Source organism: Camelus ferus, chromosome X (assembly GCF_009834535.1).
Source record: "Camelus ferus isolate YT-003-E chromosome X, BCGSAC_Cfer_1.0, whole genome shotgun sequence".
NCBI lineage: Eukaryota > Metazoa > Chordata > Mammalia > Artiodactyla > Camelidae > Camelus > Camelus ferus.
The window spans coordinates 95,252,999-95,279,794 of NC_045732.1; the positions used below are offsets into that span (position 1 = coordinate 95,252,999).

Here is a 26,796-nt window from a genome sequence, read left to right on the forward strand (position 1 = left end):
CATAAAATATTTCTGTAAACACATGTAGAGGATCTCAAACTAATGGAATATTGAACACAAAAATGAGAACTCACTTGATTTTTATCTTTTATATTAAAAAGTAATAATAAAAGCCAATGTGATGGCTCTCTCTCTCACAACAAATAGCTTTGGAACACAAATTTCTTCAGGCCTCTCCAGCCTGTGGACACTACAGAGCTAAATGTAATCACCAAATTTTATAGTTTCTTCCATTCAACGCACCCAAAACCCCAATGTCTTCAATTAAGGGCTGTCTAGAGTGTTTGTAGGTACTCCTTGGGAGTGGAGATCACCTGTGAGCACAACTTTAACCACTGACTGACCAACTACGATGTGGTTCTGCCATTTCTTCTGTTTCCACTTCCCCTGCTCACTCTCTTTGCTGGGCATAATGGCATCAGCCAGGCACCACTGTCCCCCACTAGGCATCATCTGCCAACTCCTACCAGGCTTCTGGATGTCCCACTGAGGCTGAGGCCCTGGAGTCTAGAGATGTCAGATCTGCATGGTGCTGTGCTGACAAGTGGGGAAGAAGGCTGCTTGTGCCCTGTTATCTTTTTCAGTGAAAGGAGGCAGAGTGGATGTTATAAGCGAACCAAAGCCTCATCATTCTTATTGGGAGCATGCAGATACTGCTTTCATCATAAGCTACCAAAGGGGAGCAGAATTTGCCACATGAAAATATGCCTCTCTGGCATAAGGATTATTTTAGGCTGGTTATTTTTAAGAAACAGCAGACACAGGAGAAGCTCTGAAAACCAAGTAGAAGTTACCCTTTTATGAGAGAAATGTACATTTATTAGGATATATTAGGGAATTCTCTATTTGTAAGGCACTGGCAAGCTCTCTTTCCCCCTGCCCCCAGGAAAAGGAGAGGGGGTGACTAAATCTCTGGAAACTCTTATCAGTGGAGAAGGCAATGACTTAAATTTGCATAACAACCTTACCCTTGTCTATTATGCTTTTCCTGGCAGCCTCCTATAACTGCCCCCCCCATCTTCTTTTGTTTTTAGCTGTAGATGGTGTTTAAGGTATTGGCTTGGGACATTTCCAAGTTACTTAGTTTTCCTGGGTCTCTCCCATATATGCAGGAGGAATACATGCTACTGAATTTCTGTTTTTCTCCTGTTAATCTGTGTTTCATTACCGGGGAGTCTCAGCCAAGAGCGCAGAGGGTAGAGGGGAAATGATTTTTCCTCCCCTAGAGTACTCAGTCTCACATGTAAATGGACAGGAAGACAAATCTGAGTGATCTTTTTTTCCTTAAACAGGAGTTCCTGACCTTTTTGTGTGCCATGCACCCCTTTGGCAATCTGGTGAGCTCTATAGACTCTTTCTCAGAAAAATGTTCTTAAACGCATGAAATAAAATATGTCAATTTACAAAGGAAACCAATTACACTGAAATACAATTATCAAACAATTTTTAACACAAATTTTATATGGTTATATGCTTCTTAATAACATGTTAAATAAATGATCTAGCAGCAAGTCTAACACCACAATAATTCAAAGTAGTGCACGAGTAAACAATATTTTGAGACAGCTGAAAAAAATTGCCCTGTGGTATAAAAATATCATGATTTCTTTCCATGACAGAGTCATAGATACAGCTACTACTATTGTGGCTTGTTGCCTATGTTCATAATTGGGGGGAAATGCTAAATTTCAAAGATGCAATTGTTTTCCCTTCCAAGTTCACAGACCCCATGAATTCTATTCCTGAACCCCAGGTTAAGAATCACTGCCTTAGAATGAGTTCTCTTTACAGTCCTCACAGGGTCTTACGAGGCTAAAAGACTTATAGCTGCCCATCCCTGCAGTTCATTGCATAAGCCCAGACAAATCCAAATCCCAGCCAGGACTCAAGCTGGGAACCCTACTATATTTAGATGAAATGTCTTTAAAAATAGATGGGTCTATTATTAGGATATTTCTAGATAATCAAGAGATCTCCTTGACTGGGTCAGTTTTATCCTGGCATTGCTTCCCAGTATCCATAATCCCTACCAATCCACCCACCACACTGTGACAAGAGTGATCATTTAAAATGCAAATAAGATCATGTCATCCCCCTACTTAAAATACTTGGCTCTTCTGGCCCTCTGTCACTTTCAGAAAAAAAGCATTTCATGAGCAGGTTTCCAATGTTACCCCACCTCCTTCCTCTATCCCAGTGCAGTTTATTACTGTAGTAATTCAAAATCATTAAACCACTTGCAGTTACCCATATGTACCTCCTACTTTTGTACACACCGTTCCCTTTTCCTGGAATGTCCTCCTCGCCATCCTCACCTGGAAAATTCTTTCTTCTTTAAAATCCAGCTCAATCAGTAACTCCTCTGAGAGAAGGTGTCAGACCTTCCCTGGCCTCCCTGGGAAGAGTTTATTGCTTTCTTCTATGTGCTACCACTCACTGAACCTTGACTATACATATAGTGTGGCACTTACATAAACTAGTTTACTGAATGAACTCGACACAGTAGGGTGTAAGCAGAAAGCAATATAATTCTTTCACACCACTGCTTCACACCACAAGCTCGGTGGAATCATTTTTCCCCACCCCTGCATGAAATTTCAGACAGAGCTCATACCTTTTTCAGTCACTCTCAGATATTAAAAAATAGTTTTGTTTTTTAGGCATTAAAAATTCCAGTCCAGTCTAATATATCACAGCTGCCATCTGTCACCTTTTTCCAAGTATCTCCCCTCCCCCAGCTCAGGTCTAACTCAGCCAGGAAACCTGTAGTGGGAAAAGGGTAGGGAGTGTGGCTGGCTTCCCCCACTCATCCATTTTCTCTTCCCCTCCTCCCCATCTCACTGTGCTGCCTCAAACTCTGCCTCCAGGCTTGAAGCACAGGGAGGGACTAGAAGGAAGGGCAGGAAAAAAGCTTCCCTTTATTGTTCAGTTTTAACCTGCCATTGGAGTGTCGCAGACATCCAAAGCTGATACTTTCTCTAGAGGGTTACTTGGAACTCCCCTGTCACTGGAGATGTCTCACCTGCAGTTTCTCTGACCTGGACAACACCTCCTCTGGCTGACCTTGAAACCCAGCAGGAGTCTTTGGGGCCCTCGTGGGTACAAAAGCCTTTCCATCTCCCTGCTTCTTATTTGCAGGAAAAAGGCTTCAGCCTCCTAGACTTTCCCTGAGTTCCAAAGGCAGATTCAAACAGTTACTAATCAGGGAAGTGAGGGAATTCAGAAACAAAGGAGGAACAATTAAGAAACAATAGTGCATGACAATAACTCAATTAAAAATGTTAAAAAAAAAAAAAAGAAAGAAAGAAACAATAGTGCAGCAATAAAGCAGAGCCGTAGTGCCAACTCAAGGAATATACAGAACAGTATCTTTGAGTTCTTCTACTGGGAGCTAAGGCCCCCCGCCCCAGGTGGAGGATGGTAACTTCAGGCTGAGCAGAAGATTCCTAGAACACTGCCCTGTTACCTCACCCCCAACCAAACAGAAGAGACTCATATCCTGCAGCCCTCACCCCAAATTTTGCCTATAAAAACTCTTCCCCCAAAACCATTGGGGAGTTTGGTTCTTTTGAGCAGAAGCCACTACCTCTCCTTGCTCGTCCCTTGCAATAAACCTTTCTCTGCTCCAAACTTGGAGGTTTCAATTTGTTTGGCCTCACCGTGTATCAGGCACACGAACTTGTGTTCTGCAACAGTCTCTTTCAACTGACCTGCCCCTGGTTTCTATCAGTACTTTCCTCTTTTGGGGTCACTTAACACCTCTGAGCAATCTTCTTAAGGGACATCCCTTAACTAACTCTAAATTCCTACCATGGGGACTATATTTGGACCCTGGGAAACAGGCAGCTTTGCCCATATGTTGGTAGAAGTACAGATCTCTGCAAATGCAGCCCACTCTCTTTCCTCTGTTGTCACAGGCTGCTTTAGCCATAGCCTCTGTCACCTTAAGATTTTGTTTTCAGATGCAAGTCAGTTGCCAGTCTCTGCAAATGTCAATCCCTAGAGAATATGTGTCAAGCCATTGGAGAGGTTCTCTTGTAGCCCCATTCCACTTAAGTGAATGGGAAGTACCTCCTCCATTTCCCCACGAGCCAGAGATACTCCAAAGCATTCTCACAGTTCTCTTCAAAACCATCCTCTCTACTACTTTTCTCTCAACCAATCCCCTAGCTTCTCTTTATATACTTCTTCAGGGTAAGTAATAGGGTGAGGGGCCACAGATCGTGTTTTAGAAGTGTCGACTGAAATAAATGCGCAGCCTAAAAGTTGAGAGTTATGTTTTATTTGGCGGGAGTACTCGAGCCAGGATGACAGCCCCTCAGATGGCTCTGAGGGACTGCTCCGAAGAGGTAGGGGAGGATCTAGGATATATAGGAGCTTTACAACAAAGACCAGGTAGTTGGAACAATAAAAGATTACTTGTTATCTAAAGAAAACCAGGCATCTCAAGTTAAAGAATTTAGTGCTTTTCTGTGTATAGGAGGAAGCAAACATTTGTGCTCATTGAATTCATTCCTTTGACAAGCACCTAGCTATCTAGGGCCAGTATCTTGCCTGTTATTATTCTGAGTCCCCTCAGGGTGCACCATTGTGAGTGGCTGCAGAGGCTGGGCTGCAGGCCTGTCCTCATTGGGGGGTGGCGGCAGCCGCTGATGACTTGGTTTCAGCATTCTTTGTTTACTGATATGGTTGCAGTATTTTCATTCACAGAAGTCATCCTTTAGCAAATTCCATAAAGATGTGTGTCATCTCTCTTTAAATATGTGATCCCTTTGTTTCAGCTTTGGATTCTCATCCAAAACTGAAATAGGAAAAGTTTCATCTTAATTATTTGTTGCATAGGACTCCACTTGCTACTACACTATGAGCTCCTTGACACCAGGAAGTAAGTTTCGCTCATCATTATACCCCCAGAACCTAGCATAGTACGTGGTATAGGGAAGATGCTCGACCTATTTGTTGACTCCAGTTCAAGGTATTAGACTAGGTACATGCATTGTTCACAGTCCCTCCTAGAGTCCATTAAAATAAAAGTACAGCAGTACATAAAGGAATAAACCTCCAACAGGAAGAAGAATGAGATGAAAGTGATGGGATTGCCAAAAAAGAGGTTCCAACACATTTCTGGGAGAAGGAAATTGGGTAGGAGCTAGTTGGCAGGTGAAACAGATGGATGAAACCACAGTCTAGAATATGTTATGAGGAAGCTACAGAGGAGATGGGAGCCAGCCTGCCTGGCAGAACCCTGGAGATGCTCTGGGCTCTGAGTCAGCAAGTACAAAAGGGAGCAGGAATGGGAAATGGACATTTAAACTGGGGAATTAATTGAAGATTTGTCAAACAGAACAGCTGCATCAGTCTCCATCACCACATTCCTCCCCAAATCCTTTGCCCAGAGTACCAGTTACTGGCATTGACCGACAAGCAAAAAACCAAAATTTAAAAAAAAAAGGGAGGGGGGAGCTTTTATCTAAAAGAATATTGAATGCCATGGAAAAAGTCAAGACTTCTAGTTTGGATATCAGCTTCTCAGAGAAATACCCTTTTTACTGGGCATTTAGAGGACTCACCGCCAGACAGCCAATTCCCAGCTTACCCACCCTGAAATAAAGCTTGCCAAGCTTGCCTTGCCTCATAAAGACTTCCCTGTCAGAATTCCCAGTCAGCCATTAGAGAAGAGAGCTACCTGGGAAATTGACCTGCTTTACCTGGTTTCCAAAACAGCAAAGAGAAAACCTGTATCAGCTATCCAATAATTTTTCTTTAAAAATAAATGGACAGAGTTTTAAAAACAAAAATTGCAGAGTGGATCCACTCCTCCATCCCTCCACAAAAGCAACTAATGAGCTTGCAAAAACTGTGAGAATCAACTTCTGCAGAACTCTGGAGTCTACTCAAAAACTTATAACATCCCAGGAAGGCTTGGTAAAGAAAGAAGTGGCTGCTATATGGTAAGAGAGAGAGAGAGATGTAGCATTTAAAATTGCCTCCCTATCATCCCCCAATCTCCAGATTGGCAGTGGCTCCAAATATGATAGCCCATACTCCTGGAGCAGGTCGTTAGCAGGGGGAGCAACACAACTTATTCTCAAAGATTTGTGGTTGTCCATTTCTACCTGTCTGGTCGCTCCTTGAAGAACAGGCACAAGGACTTTGTTTCACATGACTCAAAGCATTCTCAGAACTTGGACAGCTTCTTAGGCAGCATTTACCAAAAACATTTGACCGCACAGGTATTGACTACAACATATTGTAGCAAGGGATAACACTGGGGACAAGTAATAGACCAAAACATATTGGAAGGAAGAGGTTATGAAAGGAGCTATATTTGTGTATGATGGATTTTAAAAGCCCCCAGATATTCCAGGGATTTGTAAGACCATGCACATACCCAGGGCTGAATGTATACACAGAGAAGGCCAGAGAAGACCAGTAAGTTTCACTTCTGGCTGACCTTCAGGTCCTGCCTAAGCATGAAGTGAAAGCTGAGGCAGAGTTATAAACAATGTGGCTAATGTTTGAAGGAGTGCCCAAGACAAAACTAATGTGTGAAGAAAGGCAGCAGTTTTTTTTCCTTCTCTGGCCCCAGGCATTTAAGAAAAATGTCAACACACTAGCTTACCACCAAGCTCATAGATCATAGACTTCATTGGCCACAGAAAACAAAGAATAGAGTCCTTAAAAAAATAGAAAATTCACTAAACAAACAACTATAACCCAAAACAACTAGCAACAAAAAGCCATAGGAAGGAAAGAGAATCTAACCTCCAAATGTACCACATTAATACTCAAAATGTCCAGTTTTTTTAACATTTTTTTATTGAGTTATAGTCATTTTACAGTGTTGTGTAGAGCATAATTTTTCAGTTATACATGAACATACATATATTCGTTGCCAAATTTTTTTTTGCTGTGAGCTACAAGATCTTGTATATATTTCCCTGTGCTATACAGTATAATCTTGTTTATCTATTCTACATATGCCTGTCAGTATCTACAAATTTTGAAATCCCATTCTGTCCCTTCCCACCACCCGCCCCCTTGGCAACCACAAGTTTGTATTCTATGTCTATGAGTCTGTTTCTGTTTTATATTTATGATCTTTTTTTTTTTTTTAGATTCCACATATAAGCGATCTCATATGGTATTTTTCTTTCTCTTTCTGGCTTACTTCACTTAGAATGACATTCTCCAGGAACATCCATGTTGCTGCAAATGGCATTATGTTGTCAGTTTTTATGGCTGAATAGTATTCCATTGTATAAATATACCACATCTTCTTTATTCAGTCATCTGTTGATGGACGTTTAGGCTGTTTCCATGTCTTGGCTATTATAAATAGTGCTGCTATGAATATTGGGGTGCAGGTATCTTTTTGAAGTAGGGTTCCTTCTGTTTCATTTGCAAAAATTTTCTCCCATTCCGTAGGTTGTTGTTTTGTTTTACTTATGGTTTTCTTTGCTGTGCAGAAGCTTGTAAGTTTCATTAGGTCCCATTTGTTTATTCTTGCTTTTATTTCTATTGCTTGGGTAGACTGCCCTAGGAGAACATTTTTGAGATGTATGTCAGATAATGTTTTGCCTATATTTTCTTCTAGGAGGTTTATTGTATCTTGTCTTATATTTAAGTCTTTGATCCATTTTGAGTTGATTTTTATGTATGGTGTAAGGGAGTGTCCTAGCTTCATTGATTTACATGCTGCTGTCCAGTTTTCCCAACACCACTTGCTGAAGAGACTGTCTTTATTCCATTGTATATTCTTGCCTCCTTTGTCGAAGATTAGTTGACCAAAAGTTTGTGGGTTCATTTCTGGGCTCTCTATTCTGTTCCATTGGTCTATATGTCTGTTTTTGTACCAATACCATGCTGTCTTGATTACTATAGCTCTGTAGTATTGTCTGAAGTCTGGGAGAGTTATTCCTCCAGCCTCTTCCTTTTTCTTCAGTAATGTTTTGGCAATTCTAGGTCTTTGATGGTTCCATATAAATTTTATTATGATTTGTTCTAGTTCTGTGAAATACGTCCTGGGTAATTTGATAGGGATTGCATTAAATCTGTAGATTGCCTTGGGCAGTGTGACCATTTTAACAATATTGATTCTTCCAATCCAGGAGCATGGGATATCTTTCCATTTTTTAAAGTCTTCTTTAATTTCCTTCATCAATGGTTTATAGTTTCTGTGTATAAGTCTTTCACCTCCTTGGTTAGATTTATTCCTAGGTATTTTATTACTTTGGGTGCTATTTTAAAGGGGATTGTTTCTTTACTTTCTTTTTCTATTGATTCATCATTAGTGTAAAGAATTGCAACTGATTTTTGAACGTTAATGTTGTAACCTGCTACCTTGCTGAATTCTTCGATTAGTTCTAGTAGTTTTTGTGTGGACCTTTTAGGATTTTCTGTATATAGTAACATGTCATTGGCATATAGTGACACTTCTACCTCTTCTTTTCCAATTTGGATCCCTTTTATTTCTCTCTCTTGCCTGATTGCTGTGGCTAGGACTTCCAAGACTATGTTGAATAGGAGTGGTGATAGTGGGCAGCCCTGTCTTGTCCCAGATTTTAGTGGGAAGCTTTTGAGTTTTTCACTGTTGAATATTATGCTGGCTGTAGGTTTGTCATATATAGCTTTTATTATGTTGAGATATGTCAAAATGTCCAGTTTTCAACAAAAAATTTCAAGGCATGCAAGAAAGTATGGCCATTCCCAGGATAAGATGAAATCAACAGAAATTGTCCCTGAGGAAGCCCAGATGTTGGACTTACTAAACAAAGACTTGAAATCAAGTCTCTTAAATATGGTCAAAGAGCTAAAGAAAACCATGGACAGAGAACTAAGGAAACTAAGAGAATATTGTGTCAAAGAGAGAATATCCAGTAAAGCAAAATGAGTTATAAAAAAATAAAATAAAAATTCTGAAATACAATAACTAAAGCAAAAAATTCACTAGAGCAGTTCCACAGATTTCAGGAGTCAGAAGAACAATTGAGAGAAGTTGAAGATAAATCAATTGAAATGTTCTAGACTAAGTAGCAGAAAAACAAAGAATGCAAATAAATGAACAGAGCCTAAGGGACGTGTCAGATACCATCAAGCATGCCAACGTATAAGGGAAATCCCAGAAAGATGGAGAGAAAACTAAGCAGAAAGAATATTTGTAGAAATAATTGCCCCCAAATTCCTAAATTAGATGAAATATATTAATCTAAACATCCAAGAAATTTTTTTAACATTTTTTATTGATTTATAATCATTTTACAATGTTGTGTCAAATTCCAGTGTAAAGCACAATTTTTCAGTTATACATGAACATATATATATTCATTGTCACATTTTTTTCTCTGTGAGCTACCATAAGATCCTGTGTATATTTCCCTGTGCTATACGGTATAATCTTGTTTATCTATTCTACAATTTTGAAATCCCATCTATCCCTTCCCACCCTCCGCCCCCTTGGCAACCACAAGTTTGTATTCTATGTCTATGAGTCTGTTTCTGTTTTGTATTTATGCTTTGTTTGTTTGTTTAGTTGTTTTTTTTTTTTAGATTCCACATATGAGCGATCTCATATGGTATTTTTCTTTCTCTTTCTGGCTTACTTCACTTAGAATGACATTCTCCAGGGACATCCATGTTGCTGCAAATGGCATTATGTTGTCAGTTTTTATGGCTGAGTAGTATTCCATTGTATAAATATACCACCTCTTCTTTATCCAGTCATCTGTTGATGGACATTTAGGCTGTTTCCATGTCTTGGCTATTGTAAATAGTGAGGCTATGAACATTGGGGTGCAGGTGTCATCCTGAAGTAGGGTTCCTTCTGGATATATGCCCAGGAGCGGGATTCCTGGGTCATACGGTAAGTCTATTCCTAGTCTTTTGAAGAATCTCCATACTGTTTTCCACAGTGGCTACACCAAACTGCATTCCCACCAGCAATGTAGGAGGGTTCCCCTTTCTCCACAGCCTCTCCAGCATTTGTCATTTGTGGATTTTTGAATGATGGCCATTCTGACTGGTGTGAGGTGATACCTCATTGTAGTTTTGATTTGCATTTCTCTGATATTGAGCATTTTTTCATGTGCCATTAGTACTTTGATAAGGATTGCATTGAATCTGTAGATTGCCTTGGGTAGTATGTTTATTTTAACAATATTGAGTCTTCCAATCCAAGAACACAGTATATCTTTTCTGTTTGTGTGGTCTTCAATTTCTTTCATCAGCATCTTATAGTTTTCGGAGTACAGGTCTTTTGTCCTCTTTGGTAGGTTTATCCCTAGGTATTTTATTCTTTATGAGGTGATGGTAAATGGGATTGTCTCCTTAATTTCTCTTTCTGATATTTCATTGTTAGTGTATTGAAATGCAACACATTTCTGAATATTAATTTTGTATCTTGCAATTTTACTGAATTCATTGATGAGCTCTAGTAGTGTTTTGGTAGCATCTTTAGGATTTCCTACATATAGTACCATGTCACCTGCAAACAGTGACAGTTTTATTTCTTCCTTTCCAATTTGGATTCCTCTTATTTCTTTTTCTTCTCTGATTGCTGTGGCTAAGACTTCAAAACTATATTGAATAAAAGTGGTGACAGTGGGCATCCTTGTCTTGTTCCTGATCTTAGAGGGAATACTTTCAGCTTTTCACCATTGAGTATGATGTTACCTGTGGGTTTATCATATATGGCTTTTATTATGTTGAGATATGTTCCTTCTATGCCCACTTTCTGGAGAATTTTCATCACAAATGGATGTTGAATTTTATCAAAAGCTTTTTCTGCATCTATTGAGAAGATTATATGATTTTTATTCCTCAATTTGTTAATGTGGTGTATCACATTGATTGATTTGTGGATATTGAAAAATCCTTGCACCCCTTGGATAAATCCCACTTGATCATGGTGTATGATCTTTTTAATGTATTGTTGGATTCAGTTTGCTAGTATTTTGTTGAGACTTTTTGCGTTTATGTTCATCAGTAATACTGGCCTGTAATTTTCTTTTTTGTGATATCTTTGATTTTGGTATCAGGGTGATGGTGGCCTCATAGAATGAGTTTCCTTCCTCTGCAATTTTTTGGAATAGTTTCAGAAGCATAGGTATTAACTCTTCTCTAGATGTTTGGTAGAATTCCCCATGAAGCCATCTGGCCCTGGAATTTTGTTGTAGGGGTTTTTTTAATTACTGACTCAATTTCAGTACTGGTAATTGGTCTGTTCATATTTTCTATTTCTTCCTGGTTCAGTCATGGGAGATTGTACCTTTCTAAGAATTTGTCCATTTCTTCTAAGTTGCCCAGTTTATTAGTATATATTTGCTCATAGTAGTCTCTTATGCTCCTTTGTATTTCTGTGGTGTCAGTTGTAACTTATTCTTTTTCATTTCTGATTTTATTGATTTGGGCCCTCTCCCTGTTTTCTTAATGAATCTGGCTAAGGGTTTATCAATTTTGTTTATCTTTTCAAAGAACCTGCTTTTAGTTTCATTGATCTTTTCTATTGTTGTTTAAGTCTCTACTTCACTTATTTCCACTCTGATCTTTATAATTTCTTTCCTTCTGCAGCTTTGGATTTTGTTTGTTCTGCTTTCTCTAGTTGCTGTAGGTGTGGTTAGGTAGTTTATTTGAGACTTTTCTTGTTTCCTGGGGTAAGCTTATATCGATATAAACTTCCATTATATGACCTAGCAATTCCCTCCTAGTAATAGACCCAAGAGAACTGTAAACATATGTTCATGCAAAAACTTATAACAAATCTTCATAGCAGCATTATTCATAATAGCCAAAAAGTGGAAACAACTCAGTTTTCCATCAATTGATGAATGGATAAACAAGATGTGGAATAACCATAGAATGGGATATAATTCAACCCAAAATAGTAATGAAGTCTTGATACATGCTACAACATGGATGAATTTTGGAATCAAATACTGAAAGAAGCCAGATACATAAGACTACATATTATATAATTCCATTTATATGGAATATGTGGAATAGGCAAATCCATAGAGACGGAAAACAGATTAGTGTTTCCCTGAGGCTTGGGGGAGGGGGAATGGGTTGTGACCACTCAGTGGTCTGAGGTTTCCTTTTGGGATGACAAAATATTCCATGAATAGATGGGGTGATAATTGCACAACACTGTAAATGTACTAAATATCTTACTCAAATGGTAAATTTTATGTCATATGTATTCTTACCACAATAAAATTTTTAAAGACACAAATGGGCAACTTAACCAATTAATCAAAACTAACATTACCATGGATACAACATAGAAATGAAAATGAACAAACTACAGCTATTCATAATCATTTGATGAATCTCACAAACGTAACATTGAATATAAGAAGCCAGACATAAAAGAATACATTCCGTATGATTTCATTTATATAAAGTCCCAAAACAATCAAAATAGTTTTTTTCATTTAACCATATTCATTTGTAGTTTTTCAAATATACTGAACATCAATTTTTTTTTAAAAAACTGCTGGTGTTTGAGGTTTTTTGAGCAGTGTTTTTTCTGTTTGAACTAGTTAATCATTTTAAAATGTATTTATCTTAAAAACATTTTATTGCAGTATAGTTTATTTACAAGATTATATAAGTTTCAGGTATACAACATAGTGCTTTGCAATTTTTAAAAGGTTATACTCCATTTTTGTTCTTATGAAATATTGGCTATATTCCCTATGCTGTACAATATATCCTTATAGATTATTTATTTTATACATAGTAGTTTTTACCTCTTAATCCCCTACCCCTAGAATCCCCCTCCTCCTTTACCTCCCCCACTGGTAACCACTAGTTTTTTCTCTATATCTGTAAGTCTGTTTGTGTTTTGTATAAACATTCATTTGTATTCTTTTTTAGATTCCACATATAAGTGATAATCATATAGTATTTGTCTTTCTCTGTCTGACTTATTTCACTTATTTCACTAAGCATTAATTATACTCTTGAAGTCCATCCATGTTGTTGCAAAAGGCAAAATTTCATTTTTTATGGTTGTGTCGTATTTTGTCGTATACATATACCACATCTCCATCCATTCGTCTGTTGATGGGCACTTAAGTTGCTTGCATATCTTGACTATTATAAACAATGCTGCTATGAACATTGGGGTGCATGTAACTTTTCAAATTAGAGTTTTTGTCTTTTCTGGATATATGCCCAAGAGTAGGATTGCTGGATTATATGGTAACTATTTTTTTGGTTTTTAAGAAACCTCCATACTGTTTTCCACAGTGGCTGCACCAATTTACATTCCCACCAACAGTGTACAAGGGTTGCCTTTTGCCACATTCTTCCCAACATTTGTTATTTGTGGTCTTTTTGAAGATAGCCATTCTGACAAGGTGTGAAGTGTTATCTCATTATGGTTTTGATTTGCATCTCTGATGATTAGCAATGTTGAGCATGTTTTCACATGCCTGTTGGCCATCTGTATATCTTCTTTGGAAACATGTCTATTCAGGTCTTCTGCCCATTTTTAAATCGAGTTGTTTGTTTTGTTGATGTTGAGTTGTGTGAACTGTTTATATATTTTGGATATTAACCCCTTGGTGGTCATATAATTTGCAAATATAGTAGGTTATCTTTGCATTTTGTAGATGGTTTCCTTTGCTGTGCAACAGCTTTTAAGTTTGATTAGGTCCCATTTGTTTATTTTTGCTTTTGTTTCCTTTGCCTTAGGAGAAAGACAAAAAAAAAATATTGCTACAATTTATGTCAAAGTGTGTTCTGCCTATGTTTTCTTCTAGGAGTTTTACAATACCCAGTCTTATATTTGTGGCTTTAATTCATTTTGAGTTTATTTTTGCATATGGTGTTAAAGATTGTTCTAATTTCATTCTTTTACGTGTAGCTGTCCAGTTTCCCCAGCACCATTTATTGAAGAGACTGTCTTTTCTCCATTTTGTATTCTTGCCTCCTTTATTGTAGTTTAATTGACCATGAGGAAGTGCATGGGTTTATTTCTGGGCTCTCTATCCTGTTCCATTGATCTATGTGTCTGTTTTTGTGCCAGTACTGTACTGTTTTGATTACTATAGCTACAAGCAAAATAATTTTAATGCTAGAAGTCAAGACAGTGATTATTTTGGAGGAAGATGAGTGGTGGTAACTGGGAGGAGATATGATGGAAACATTTAAGTTGTTAGTAATGTTCTATTTTTTGACCTGGTGGTAGTTATGTGAGTATGTTAACTTTGTGATAAATTTGTGATCATTTTACTTTTCTCTATGTGTGCTATATTTTAATAAAAAGTTTTTTAAAATTAAAAAAATTAACATGGCCAATAGTGGGACAAAATAACAATGTGTGCCTCCTGATATGGACACTGAGAAAGAAACAACATCATTTCTATATTATTTCTACCTAAAATGCATAACCTGAACTTAATCATAAGGAAATATCAGACAAACCCAAGTTGAGGGAAATTTTATAAAATGCCTGGCTGATACTCTAAAAAATGTCAGATCATCTTCAAAAAATTAAAAATAGAACTACCATATGACCCAGCAATTCCACTTCTGGGTATTCAAAGGAAATGAAAACACTAACTTGAAAAGATATATATATATATATATATATATATATATATGTAGATATATATATATACACATCTCCATGTTCATAACAGCATTATTTACAACAGCCAAAATATGAAAGCAACCTAAGAGTCCATCAACAGATGAATGGATAAAGAAAATGTGGAATATATATGCAATGGAATAGTACTCAGCCATAAAAAGAGAATGAAATTTAACCATTTGCAACAACATGGATGGACCTTGAGAGCATTATGCTAAGTGAAATAAATCAGACAGAGAAACACAAGTACCATGTGAACTCACTTATAATGTGGAATCTTTAAAAGAAAAAAACAACTGAACTCATAGATATAGAGAACAGATTGGTGGCTGCCAGAGGCAGGGGTAAAGCAAAATGGGTATAGGGAGTCAAATGGTACAACCTTCTAGTTTTAAGGTAAATAATTCCTGGACATGTAATGTACAGCATGGTGACTATAATTAATAATACTGTATTGTATATTTGACATTTCCTAGAGTGTAAATCTTGAAAGTTCTCTCACAAGAAAAAAAATTGTGACTATGTATGGTGATGGATATTAACTAGACTTGTGGTGATCATTTCACAGTATATATAAATATTTTATCATTAAGTTATACACCTAAAACTAATATAATATTATATGTCCATTATATCTCAATTTTTAAAACATGTCAGGTCATGAAAGGCATGAAAAGACTGAGGAACTGTCACAAAATAAGGGATACTTGAAAACTACAACTTCACGTGTTCCTTGATTGTATTCTAGACCAGAAAATGATATTAGTGAGCAACTGATGAAGTTTGAATGAATTATGTTGATGAGATTATTTTATCAATATTAATTTCCTGACTTTTATAATTATACTTTTGTTATGCAATAATTTACATATATAAGAATTATTTGTACTGTTGTTACTTTTTTTTTTGGAACAGAGAAAGGTTTATTGCAAGGTGAAGAAAGGAGAATGGGTGGCTTGTGCTCACAAAACCCAAACTCTTCTTACAACATTTATGTCAGAAATTATTTCAAAAAGAAGAGTTAAACAATTTTTAATTAAATAATAACATTGAGCAACCAAGAATCCTCAGTGTCAGAGATCTAGATTTTAATCCGGTTGCCTCATCTTCCCCAGGATGTTCAGCTTATATGCATGTTCCAAGCTGGAGCACCATTACATGCATCCATGTTCCAGGCAACAAGATGCAGGGGTTAAGGATGGAGGAAGGAAGGGTAAGAAGGGCACAGTCTCGAAATTCCAGGTGTCACCGCCGCTTATACCCATTGGCCACAACTTGGTTACATAGTCACAGCTACCTGCCAGAAGGGCCAGAAAATATCTTTATTTGCCCATCTTAAAAATTAGGGAGGTTATTACCACTTTAGAAGAGGAAAATGGAAACTGAAGGGCAACTAGAAGTCTTGGTCACAACCTGATCCAGAAAACAGCAGATTTACGGCAGGAGAGCAGGAGAAGGAAGTTCTAGTATTATAACTGTGCAACAGGCCTCAAGAACAACCCATCTAGATCAGAGCAGGGAAATAGCCTCTACAAGAAAAAATGCAGCCTCAATGCCATAAATTGTATAACAAAAAATTAGAAAAAAACTCAGACATTAAGGAGTTAAATAGAATTAAAAGAAAGTGGTAATGCTAGTTTTTTGGTATGATTAAAGGTGAGTTTTTTGCAAACAGAAAACAAAACTACTATTACATGGGTTTCTTTAATTTCAACTTATTAAAGTTGGAATATTTAAAACTAAGTTTTTCTTGAACTTTTCAATTTACAAATGTTATTCTATTTATTAATCAGTCCAACTTTAATTTAATTAACTAAAGTCCCTTAAACATTTTAAACTGCATTCATAAATATAACATATTTCATTTTCTTTTTAAATACCTTAAATGCCCCTAGCAAGCACTAAACAATTAAACAAGTTAATTAACTAAGCACTTTAACAATTCCAGTAAATATAAAAAATGAAAGAGGGAGGGAAGGAGGGAAGTAGGAAAGAATGGAGGAAGGGAGGAAATAAAGCCAATGTAGAACAGCAGAAAAATGTTTGAAATGTACAAGGAATCATAAGAAACCATCAAGAAAACTAAAATAGTATAGGTTTTATTCAGTTGATGAACTCTAAGAAAGTACCATAAAATATACGCACAGAAAATCCATTTCATGTTGATACTAGGATCCACAGAGGATAGATGTACTTTTAGCACACTGATTAGCTTGTCATTTCTTGGCCCAACATTATGTGACTCAGCATTGAATAGTAATTTTATGAACATATATAAGTTTTTACTTGGTTTTTTAAGTCTAGAGTTGGCCTGTGGACAAGGCATGAAAAACTTGGTTGTATTGAAGAATTGTACTTGTCAGGATTTGGTCAAGAAAGCTGAACCATAATTTATATTGTAAAATAAGAGATCTGTCCTAGGAATACAACTTTACCTAATTGTTAAAGACACTGGGAAAGTAAGGATCAGAAACAGAGTTGGAAGATCAGAGGAAAGACACAAAACAGCCAGGCATGTCCTGCTGTCAGAGTGGGAATTCACAGGATTGATGATGGAGAAGTCTGGAAAGTTGCATGTGTAATATGTATAAAGACACATAGGTATATACATATGTACATTTTAAATATGTCTATAAAACATATTTATTTGTATACATATTTAAAACATACTTACATATAAATACATTTTATATTATTTATATTTAAATAAAATATATATTTTATATATTTAAATGACATATATAATTTAGAGAGAGAGAGAGAGAAAGAGAGAGTGTGTGTGTGTGTGTGTGTGTGCGTGCATGCCATGGTCCATACTTCTACTAAAAAGTTACGTTTTTCTGAATTCATTTTAACTAGTGTCCTGATTTACCAGGCAACTCACAGCCCTAGCCTGGGATAGCCCTTAGTCAGCAAGGCTGGCAGTTGGGAAGAAGAGCAGGACTCTTGAGTCAGGGAAAGCAAGGACAAGCTGGAACCAGCAGGCACTTCTGCATCTGGCTCTCACTGCAAGTAACCACAGCCTTGAGAGAGTGAAATAGCTGCTTAATTTCTCCCTTCCAAATCTCAAAAAATTTCTCTTTTGGCCAATTCTAACTTGGTACCATAGAGGGAAGGACATTCTGGAAAATGTAGTTCAAACTTAGCCAAGCTGATAAAAATTATAGAGGATTGAAACCCGTCTAATATGTTTAAATTGCAGGAACTATACCACTAGGTAACCCAATAGTAGATAAGGAGAATCGCTCTTCATAAAGTTATTCCAACTAATGAATGGAAAAGAAATTATAAAATATCACCATTTTGCAACCTCTATGGCTTAATAGATATAAGCATTAAGCATCAATAGCTGCTAACGTCACAAAAAGAGAAATGACCAGACACATCACAAAAAGAGAAATGGCCAAGCGCTATATGCCTCTCATATTCCTGCCAAACACCACCTATAGTTTTGCCAAAGAGATCAAACCTGATTTTGATCCAGTCCGCATTCACCTGCCAATTTGCCAGAAACACAGAAGACAGAAAAACATGTTGGACTCCACTATGAGTGTGAAATCAGCAAAAGCCAGACTATCAGAAACTATAGATATTATTCTCCGAATTCATTGAGAGTTAAATTGTAAAGAAAAAAGAAGGATAAAGAATGAGCCTATAGATTAAACAAACTATATCTCAAAACCTACACGTTTTAATGATAAAACTATTTTTAAAACACAAGAAGCAATTACTCTAAAAGTCAGGATAGTGGTTTCTTAGAAATAATGAGGGAGTTGTGACTGGGATGGGGATTATGGAGGGGCTTCTGGGATAGCTGGCAAAGTTCTGTTTCTTGATCTGGGTGATAATTATAAGAATGTTCTCTTTATAATAGTTCATTGAGCTATGTGTTTGTTTTGTTTATTTTCTGCATCTTTAGATTTACAATAGAATATTTTTGAAAAAACAATTTTGAGGAAACAGACTGATGGAAACTTTAAAAAATATAATTAATGTCTTGATAGAAATAAGAAAGGAGACTGCATCCACAAAACAAACCAGGGCTCTATAAAAATGGGACATTTGGAGAACAAAAAGAAAGGCTCTTAGAAATTAAAAACTGGATAATAGAAATTAAAAAAATAATTAAAATGAAAATAAAGCTCAAAAATAAAGCTGTAGAAATTACAACAATAGAACAAAAAGATAGCCAAGTTCTGGCCAATGAGATATCAGCAGGCTGTATCCTTTGACAAAGAAACTGTCCTCCACCCCTTATTCCTTCTTTCCATGGCTGAAGTGAAGAAACCATGGTCATTATCCAGCTTGAACTATGTAGACATGTAGCAACTTACAGTAAAGGTCAGCAAACTTTTTCTATAAAGGACCAAAAAATAAATATTTCAGTCTTTGCAGCCAATAGAGCCTCTGTTCCAACTACTCAGCTCTGTCATTGTAGCTCAAAAGAAGCCTTGGACAACATAGAAACAAATGGGTATGGCTGTGTTCCAATGAAATTTTATTTATGGACACCGAGATTTGAATTTCATATAATAGTCACAAAACAGTTTTCCTTTTTTCCCCCCTAATCATGTAAGAATATAAAGACCATTCTTAGCTCATGGCCATAAAAAAGAACAAAAACCAAAAACAAGTGGTGGACAAGATTTGGCTTAGGACTATAGTTTGTAGTTCCCTGCCTCAGGGAATGTCAGAGCATTATGACAGAGGAACCTGGGGGTTCTGGAACACCTCACGGCACAGAGCCGCCTCTCTGAACTGGGCTCTAGATTACTACATGAGAAAAATACTTCTATTTTGTTTGACCAGGGTATTTTGTATCTCTGTTATATTGACTTAGTCAAAATTCTAATACAAGACACTCTAAGTCTCAGAGAAACATAAGTTAAATAATTGTTGACAAGCTACTAAATCATTTGATGAGGAGAAGGGGGAGAGAGCACAACCTACAACCTAGTAATTCCACTTGTAGGTAAACACTTTAGAGAATCTCTTGCACATGCACATAAGGAGACTAGAATAAGGATGTTCATTGCTGTATTTCTTATAATAACAAAACTTAGGAGCCACCTAAATGACTATCAATAGGAGAATGGATGAATAAATTGTGATGTATTCATTCAGTTGAATACTATAGAGGAGTCAACATGAATGCACTAGAGCTACATGTATCAACATGGAAAATTTCACAAACATGACATTGAGCAAAAAGCAAGTTGCAAGCTAGTAAATAGAAGATGATGCCACTTATATAGTTTAAAAAAATACTAAATATCATTTATGGATATGTGTACACTGAAAGTATATACATGTGCATGGAAACGTTAAATATTAAGTTCAAGATGGTGGTCATCCCTGGGGAGGGAAGGATGGAGGAAAATGGGACCCTGGAAAGGTACAGGAGGTGCTTCAACTATATCTTTCAAAGTGATCACCAGGATAAGTCTAGTTATTATCTGTCACCATACAAAGATATTACATAATTATTGACTAAATTACCCACACTGTACATTTCATACCTGTGACTCATTTGTTTTGTAACTGAAAGTTTTTACCTCTTAATCTCCCTCACCTGTTTCTTTCATGCCACCACCCTTCTACCCTCTGGCAAACACCTGTTTGTTCTCTGTGTCTCTGATGCTGTTTCTGTTTAGTTACATTTGTTCATTCGTTTTGTCTTTTAGATTCCACGTATAAATGAAATCCGGCAGTATCTGTCTTTCTCTGTCTAACTTATTTCACTTGCCTAGGTCCACCCATGTTGTTGCAAATGGCAAGATTTCTTTTTTTTAATGGCTGAGTAATGTTCCATTGTGTGTGTGTGTGTGTGTGTGTGTATGTGTGTGTTTGTGTAGCACATCTTCTTTATCCTTTTGTCTATCGATGGGCACTTCGATTGCTTCCATATATTGGCTATTGTAAGTAATGCTACTATGAATATAGGGATGTATGTGTCTTTTCGAATTAGTGTTTTCATTTTCTTTGGATAATTACCCAGGAGTGGAATTGCTGGATTATACAGTAGTTCTATTTTTAATCTTTTGAGTTTATTTAGTTTAATGTGTTATTTATTTATTTTAAATCAGAACAAATAAAATTAAATGTTGAATGGTGAATTCATGAATGTATATCAAATATCTTGATATTTTGTATATTTTCAGTTTTGTCTTGAGGTTTAGATTCACAGAGGTCTTATGGCTAATTACTCAAGGCTAGCTAACATAAGAGCAATAATAAATTTACTCACTGTCCTTCTGTTTATATATCAAACAAGATTTCTAGCCCCAATATTCAAGAATGGCATATAGGCATTTCTCCTACTAGTCAGGTTTCCAAACACAATTAATTAGAATATATATGATTTGCATCATATAGGCCTATAAAGGTTATAACCAGGTAGTAAGCACTGCCATAGGGAACTAGTACATCAAATGGGGAGGGGTTGTTTCTCTATTCAGTGTACTCTGGTGGGTTGTTGATGGTAACAATGGATGATGAATGATAAATGTAATAAGGATGTGGAAGGAGTTCAAGCTAAAGAAAATGGCAGTGAGTGGAACAGAAAGGCAACTTACTCTTGAACAAAAGCTAACTGTAATCAAAAGCTAGATTTGCTCAGTGATGTCTACGTTTTATAAACTAAATATTTATAGCTGTATTTTTTAACTCTACTTTTACTTAAAATTTCTATCGGTAACAACCCCAAAATATCCATCAACAGTAAACTGGATGGACAAACTGCAGTATATTTATAAAATGAAATACTGCATGTCAATAAAAAAAATAAACTATTGATATGCACAAGAACATGAATGAATCTCAAAAATATGCTGAGTAGGGGGAGGGTATAGCTCAACTGATAGAGTGCCTGCTTAGCATGCAAGAGGTCCTGGATTCAATCCCCAGTACCTCCATTAAAAACAAAAAATAAGTAAATAAACCGAATTACCTCCCCCAAACAACAACAACAATAAACAAACAAATAAAACCAATAAAACTAAAGCTTAAAAAAATATGCTGAGTGAAAGAAGCTAGACATAGAAGAGTACATATTGTTTGATTACATTTAAATCAAGTTCTATAACAGGTAAGCTAATTTATGGTAGTGTAAATCAGAACAGCAGGCTGTGGGTCAGGATGGATTTACTAGAAAGTTTCAAGGAAATGTTAGTCATCTTGATTTGGGGTAGTCGTTACACAGGTGTATACATTTGTTAAAAATAACAACAAAAACCACCTCATTGACCTACACATTTAAACTATATGCATTTAATTTTATGTAAATTATACCTCAATTAAGCTGATTATTAAAAATCCCTATAGGAAAAACAGCATTGTAATTATGAATCTGGAAACTTTCTAGCCCAGAGATCACAAACGGGCAGCCCACAGATGTATTTTGTTGGATTCAGTTTTTTAAACTGAATTAATTGCCAACATTTGGAAATTGCCATTAAAGTATTTTTTAGAAGTCCAGCTTCTCCTGAAAAATCTTGAAATCTTACAATATTGGGACCACATTTTACATGACAGTAATTTGCTGGTACACCTGCCCTGTTATACAAAGCATATAGTCTCCATTCTCCATAGCTCCCACCACTGGACATTGTCTTATAGCATACCAATTTCATTCCATCTCTATTGTCTGTCATTAGACAGGAGTGTTTGCAGATGGGAGAGCAAGAAGGCAGAGTGCACAGTGCCAGAAGCCAAGAGTCGAGAGAATTTAAAGTTATCAACAGTATCAGTTATTATAGAGAAAGCAGGGGAAATGAGAACTGAGAAAAGGTCATCCGGCCAGATAAAAGGTTACTGGAAAGAGTAGACCTGAACAGTTTCGGTAGATACTGGGATTGGAGGCAAAATTACAAGAGATGAAGGAGTAAAGGAGTCGTTAATAAGTAAGAGAAGCAAGTGATAGAAGGATGATGGAACATAAAGAAATAACCAATTCTAATATTGAAAGCCTATCACCAAAGTTCCCTGAGTTATAGAATAGATTATTTCCACATCCATCCTCTTACATCTCTGTTCCAAGGAGCTAGAGATTGAACAGAGAGCAAATATAGACCACTGTCCCCACCAGCCTAGAGCTCACAGTCAAGTGAAATGATGCTAGGTAACAGTCACTTTGAGGGTGGAATAAAACAGAAATGCAAAGCAAAACGGTAACAAGAAAAGAAAAAGAAGAAATCAAAATTATAGTTACAAAATTTTAAAAAAAAGGATAAAAATGGAAACCTTCCCATTTATTTTCCAAAGTAATCATAATCCTTATTGCAAACTGCACACATACACACAAACATAAGGCCAATTTTAGTTATAAACTATACATGCAAAAATTCCATATAAAATACAAGCAGAATGAATCCAACAGCATCTAAAAAGAATAGTATGTTGCTACATGTGGTTTATTTCAGGAATATAATGAATGCAATGAAACTTTCCATACTACTCATCACATTGTGGTGCAAAGAAAGAAAATACTGTGTTTATAAACTCAATTGGCAATAATACATTTGATTAAATTCAATTTTAAAAAACAGAATGAAGAAGATCTCTTGATAAACTTGAAATAAAAGAATGTTTCTTTATTAAGGTAAAAATGTTCCTTAATCCAAATGCCAATATCTTACTTAAGGGTGGAACACTAGAAGCATTTCCTTTAAGTCAGGGACAAAGCAAGAATTCCCCCTACAATCAGCAGTATATACATTTTCTAAAATTGCTATTAGTAAAACACAAAAAGTGAATTAGAAACAACTATTAGAAAAGATACACAATTATAATTTTTACAAATTATATGTGTATCTTCCTAGAAATACCAATAGAATCAAGCAACTGACAATCTAAGAGAATAAGTAGCTGTATACCAAATAAATATACAAATTCAATATCCTTCCCATATAATAAATAGCAATAACCAATGAGAAAATATCATGGGGGAAAGATTCCCACTCACCCTATACTATATGAAATAACTAGAAATAATCTCACTCAGAAGTATGCAAGACCTCTTTGAAGAAAATTACATGAATAAACTGAAAGATAAAAAAAAAAGACTGGAATAAAAGGAGAAACAAAGTGCCTGGGTAATAAGCATAAGGCTGATATCATAAAGTTGTCGATTCTTCTTTAAGTTAGAGCTGTAAGGCAGTTTCAATCAAGTTGATAAGAAAAAATTATTTAAGTATTGGAAAAACAAAATAAAGTGAGAACATTTCTTCAAATTTTATACCAAAATGAATTCCATATGTATTCAAGAGTTCTTTTAAAAAAAAAACTTTAAAAGCTAGAAGAATATTTTATATTTTTATTGAAGTATAGTTGATTTACAATATTGTGTTAGTTTCAGGTGTACAGCAAAGTGATTCAGTTATTTTTTTTTCAGATTATTTTTCATTATAGGTTATTACAAGATACTAACCATAGTTTCCTGTGATATACAGTAAATCCTGTTGCTTATCTATTTTATATATAGTAGTTTGTTAAACCCATACTCCTAATTTATCCCTCCTCCACCTCCCTTTCCCCTTTGGTAACCATAAGTTTGTTCTCTGTGTGAGTTTGTTTCTGTTTTGTATATAGATTCATTTGCATTATTTTTTAGATTCCACATATATTTGTCTTTCTCTATTTGACTTGCTTCACTTAGTCTAATATTCTCTAGGTCCACTTATGTTGCTGCAAATGATAATATTTCACTATTTTATGGCTAAGTAGTATTTCATTGTATATAAATATACCACATCTTCTTAAACCAATTGTCTGTTGATGGACACTTGGGTTGTTTCCATGTCCTAGCTATTGTAAACAGTGCTGCTATGAACATTGAGGTGCATGTATCTTTTCAAATTAGAGTTTTCATCTTTTCCAGATATATGCCCAAGGAGTGGGATTGCTGGATCATATGGTAGTTGTATTTTTAGTTTTTTAAGGAACCTTCATACTGTTTTCCATGGTGGCTGCACCAATTTACATTCCCATCAACAGTGTAGGAGGATTCCCTTTTCTCCACATTCTCTGCAACATTTGTTATTTGTAGACTCTGATGATAGTCATTCTGACAGGTGTGAGGTGATAACTCATTGTGGTTTTGATTTGCATTTCTCTAATAATTAGTGATGTTGAGCATCTTTTCATGTGCCTGTTGGCCATCTGTATGTCTTCTTTGGAGAAATAGATCTTCTGCTCATTTTTGACTGGGTTGTTTGTTTTTTGAAGTTAAGTTGTATGAGCTATTTATATAACTTGGATATTAACCCCTTGTCAGTTGTGTTGTTTGCAAATATTTTCTCCCATTGTGTAAGTTGTCTTTTTGTTTTGTTGATAGTTTCTTTTGCCGTGCAAAGGCTTTTAAGTTTAATTAGGTCTCATTTATTTTTGCTTTTATTTCTTTTGCCTTGGGAGACTGATCTAAGAAAATATTGCTATGATTTATGTCTGAGAATGTTTTGCTCATATTCTCTTGTAGGAATTTTATGGCATCGTGTCTTATATTTAGGTCTTTAAACCATTTTGAGTTTATTTTTGAATATGATGTGAAGGAATGTTCTAATCTCATCGTTCTACATAAGGCTGTCCAGCTTTCCCAACACCACTTACTGAAGAGACTGTCTTTTCTCCATTGTATATTCTTGCCTCCTTTGTCATAGATTAATTGACCATAGGTGTGCAGGTTTATTTCTTTGCTCTCTATTCTGTTCCTTTGATAGATATGTCTGTTTTTGTGCCATTATCATGCTGTTTTGAGTATTGTAGCTTTGTAGATTTGTCTGAAGTTAGGAAGTTATTATGCCTCCAGCTTTGTTCTTTTTCCTCAGGATTGCTTTGGTAATTCTGGGTCTTTTGTGGTTCCATATGAATTTTAGGATTACTTGTTCTAGTTCTGTGAAAAATGTCATGAGTATTTTGATAGGGATTGCATTAAATCTATAGATTGCTTTGGGTAGTATGGCCACTTTTACAATACTGATTCTGCTGGAAGAATATTTAAGATAGATTATACATATGAATTGGAATAGCAATCTGGTCTTATGATAATAAAGGACTTTCCCAGCATAAAAGCAATGAAAAAATAACAAAGGAAAGTATTTATATATAGTTAATTTATAGATAGAGCCTGTAATGTCATTATAAAGTAAACAGGAAAAAATTTCAAGAAATATGGTAGGCAAAGGATGTACAAAGGACTCTTAATGAGCAAAGGACATAGACAAGCCACAAAATAAGATATACAAATGATCACTATTATTCAAGCTTATCAATAATCAAAGAACTACTGATCAGTTAGTAATATCTGTTTTCTCCTATCAAATTGGCAAATGTTAAAATAGAAAAAGAAGAAAAAGGTAATATTCAGTGCTGACAAGAGTTTTATGAGATGATCTATCTCATGCACTACTGATTCAAGTAGAATATGGTATAATTTCTGAAAAACAACTTGTCAATATATATCAAGAACCTTAAAAAATGTTTCTGTTCTTTGACCCAGAAATTTCTTTTACAAGAATGCATCTTAAGGAAATGATTAGATAAGTGACGGATATTTATGTTTAAAATAGGATGACCATATAATTTATCTTCCAAACCAGGATATTTTTGAGAGTTAAATAGGGCATTGTTAATAATTATTCCAGGACAACAGGCATTAATGAGGATGGTTACAGGCTAAAAGGTTAGAAGAAATATATATCAGAAAGTTAAGAATGATAGTCCCTGGGTATTGAGATTGCAGATTTTTGGGGGTTTTTTTTTAACCAATGAAACAATTTTTGTTTATCTTATTTTGTTACTAAGTCTAACTCATCTTTGGGTCATTATTTATCACCTGGTGAAAGAATAAAAAATATATATGTTTTCTTTTACTGATTTCAATTACAAAAGTAATACTCAAAGTAATAAATTCAAGGACAGAAGTGTAAAATGCAAAAAGTGAAAATTACTGTAAAAACTGAAAGTTCCCTCTTATTTCTTTTATACCTTCCTGTTTCTTACAGTAAACAAATATAACTTTTATCTTGAGAAATAAAGTATTTTTAATAAAGAAAACATCACACGGAAAGTAAGTGGTACAGTCCTAATTAATGTACTAGAAGCAATTCCCACTGCTGTATCCAATTTGAAGATTAGAAAGCACAGGCTGTATTAAAGACAAGAAAATTCAGCTTCTTCTGTGGCTTGTGCTGAGTCTCAGT

At 35.7% G+C, this 26,796-nt stretch overlaps 1 long non-coding RNA gene across 1 annotated transcript; it reads left to right on the forward strand.

Moving 5' to 3' along the window:
* The first annotated feature begins 7,805 nt into the window (after window positions 1–7,805).
* LOC116661954 lies at window positions 7,806–25,480 on the forward strand. The gene is made up of 3 exons (XR_004317914.1): window positions 7,806–7,834; window positions 17,010–17,013; window positions 25,315–25,480. It is a non-coding gene; the product is annotated as an uncharacterized LOC116661954 (long non-coding RNA).
* Window positions 25,481–26,796: the final 1,316 nt, after the last annotated feature.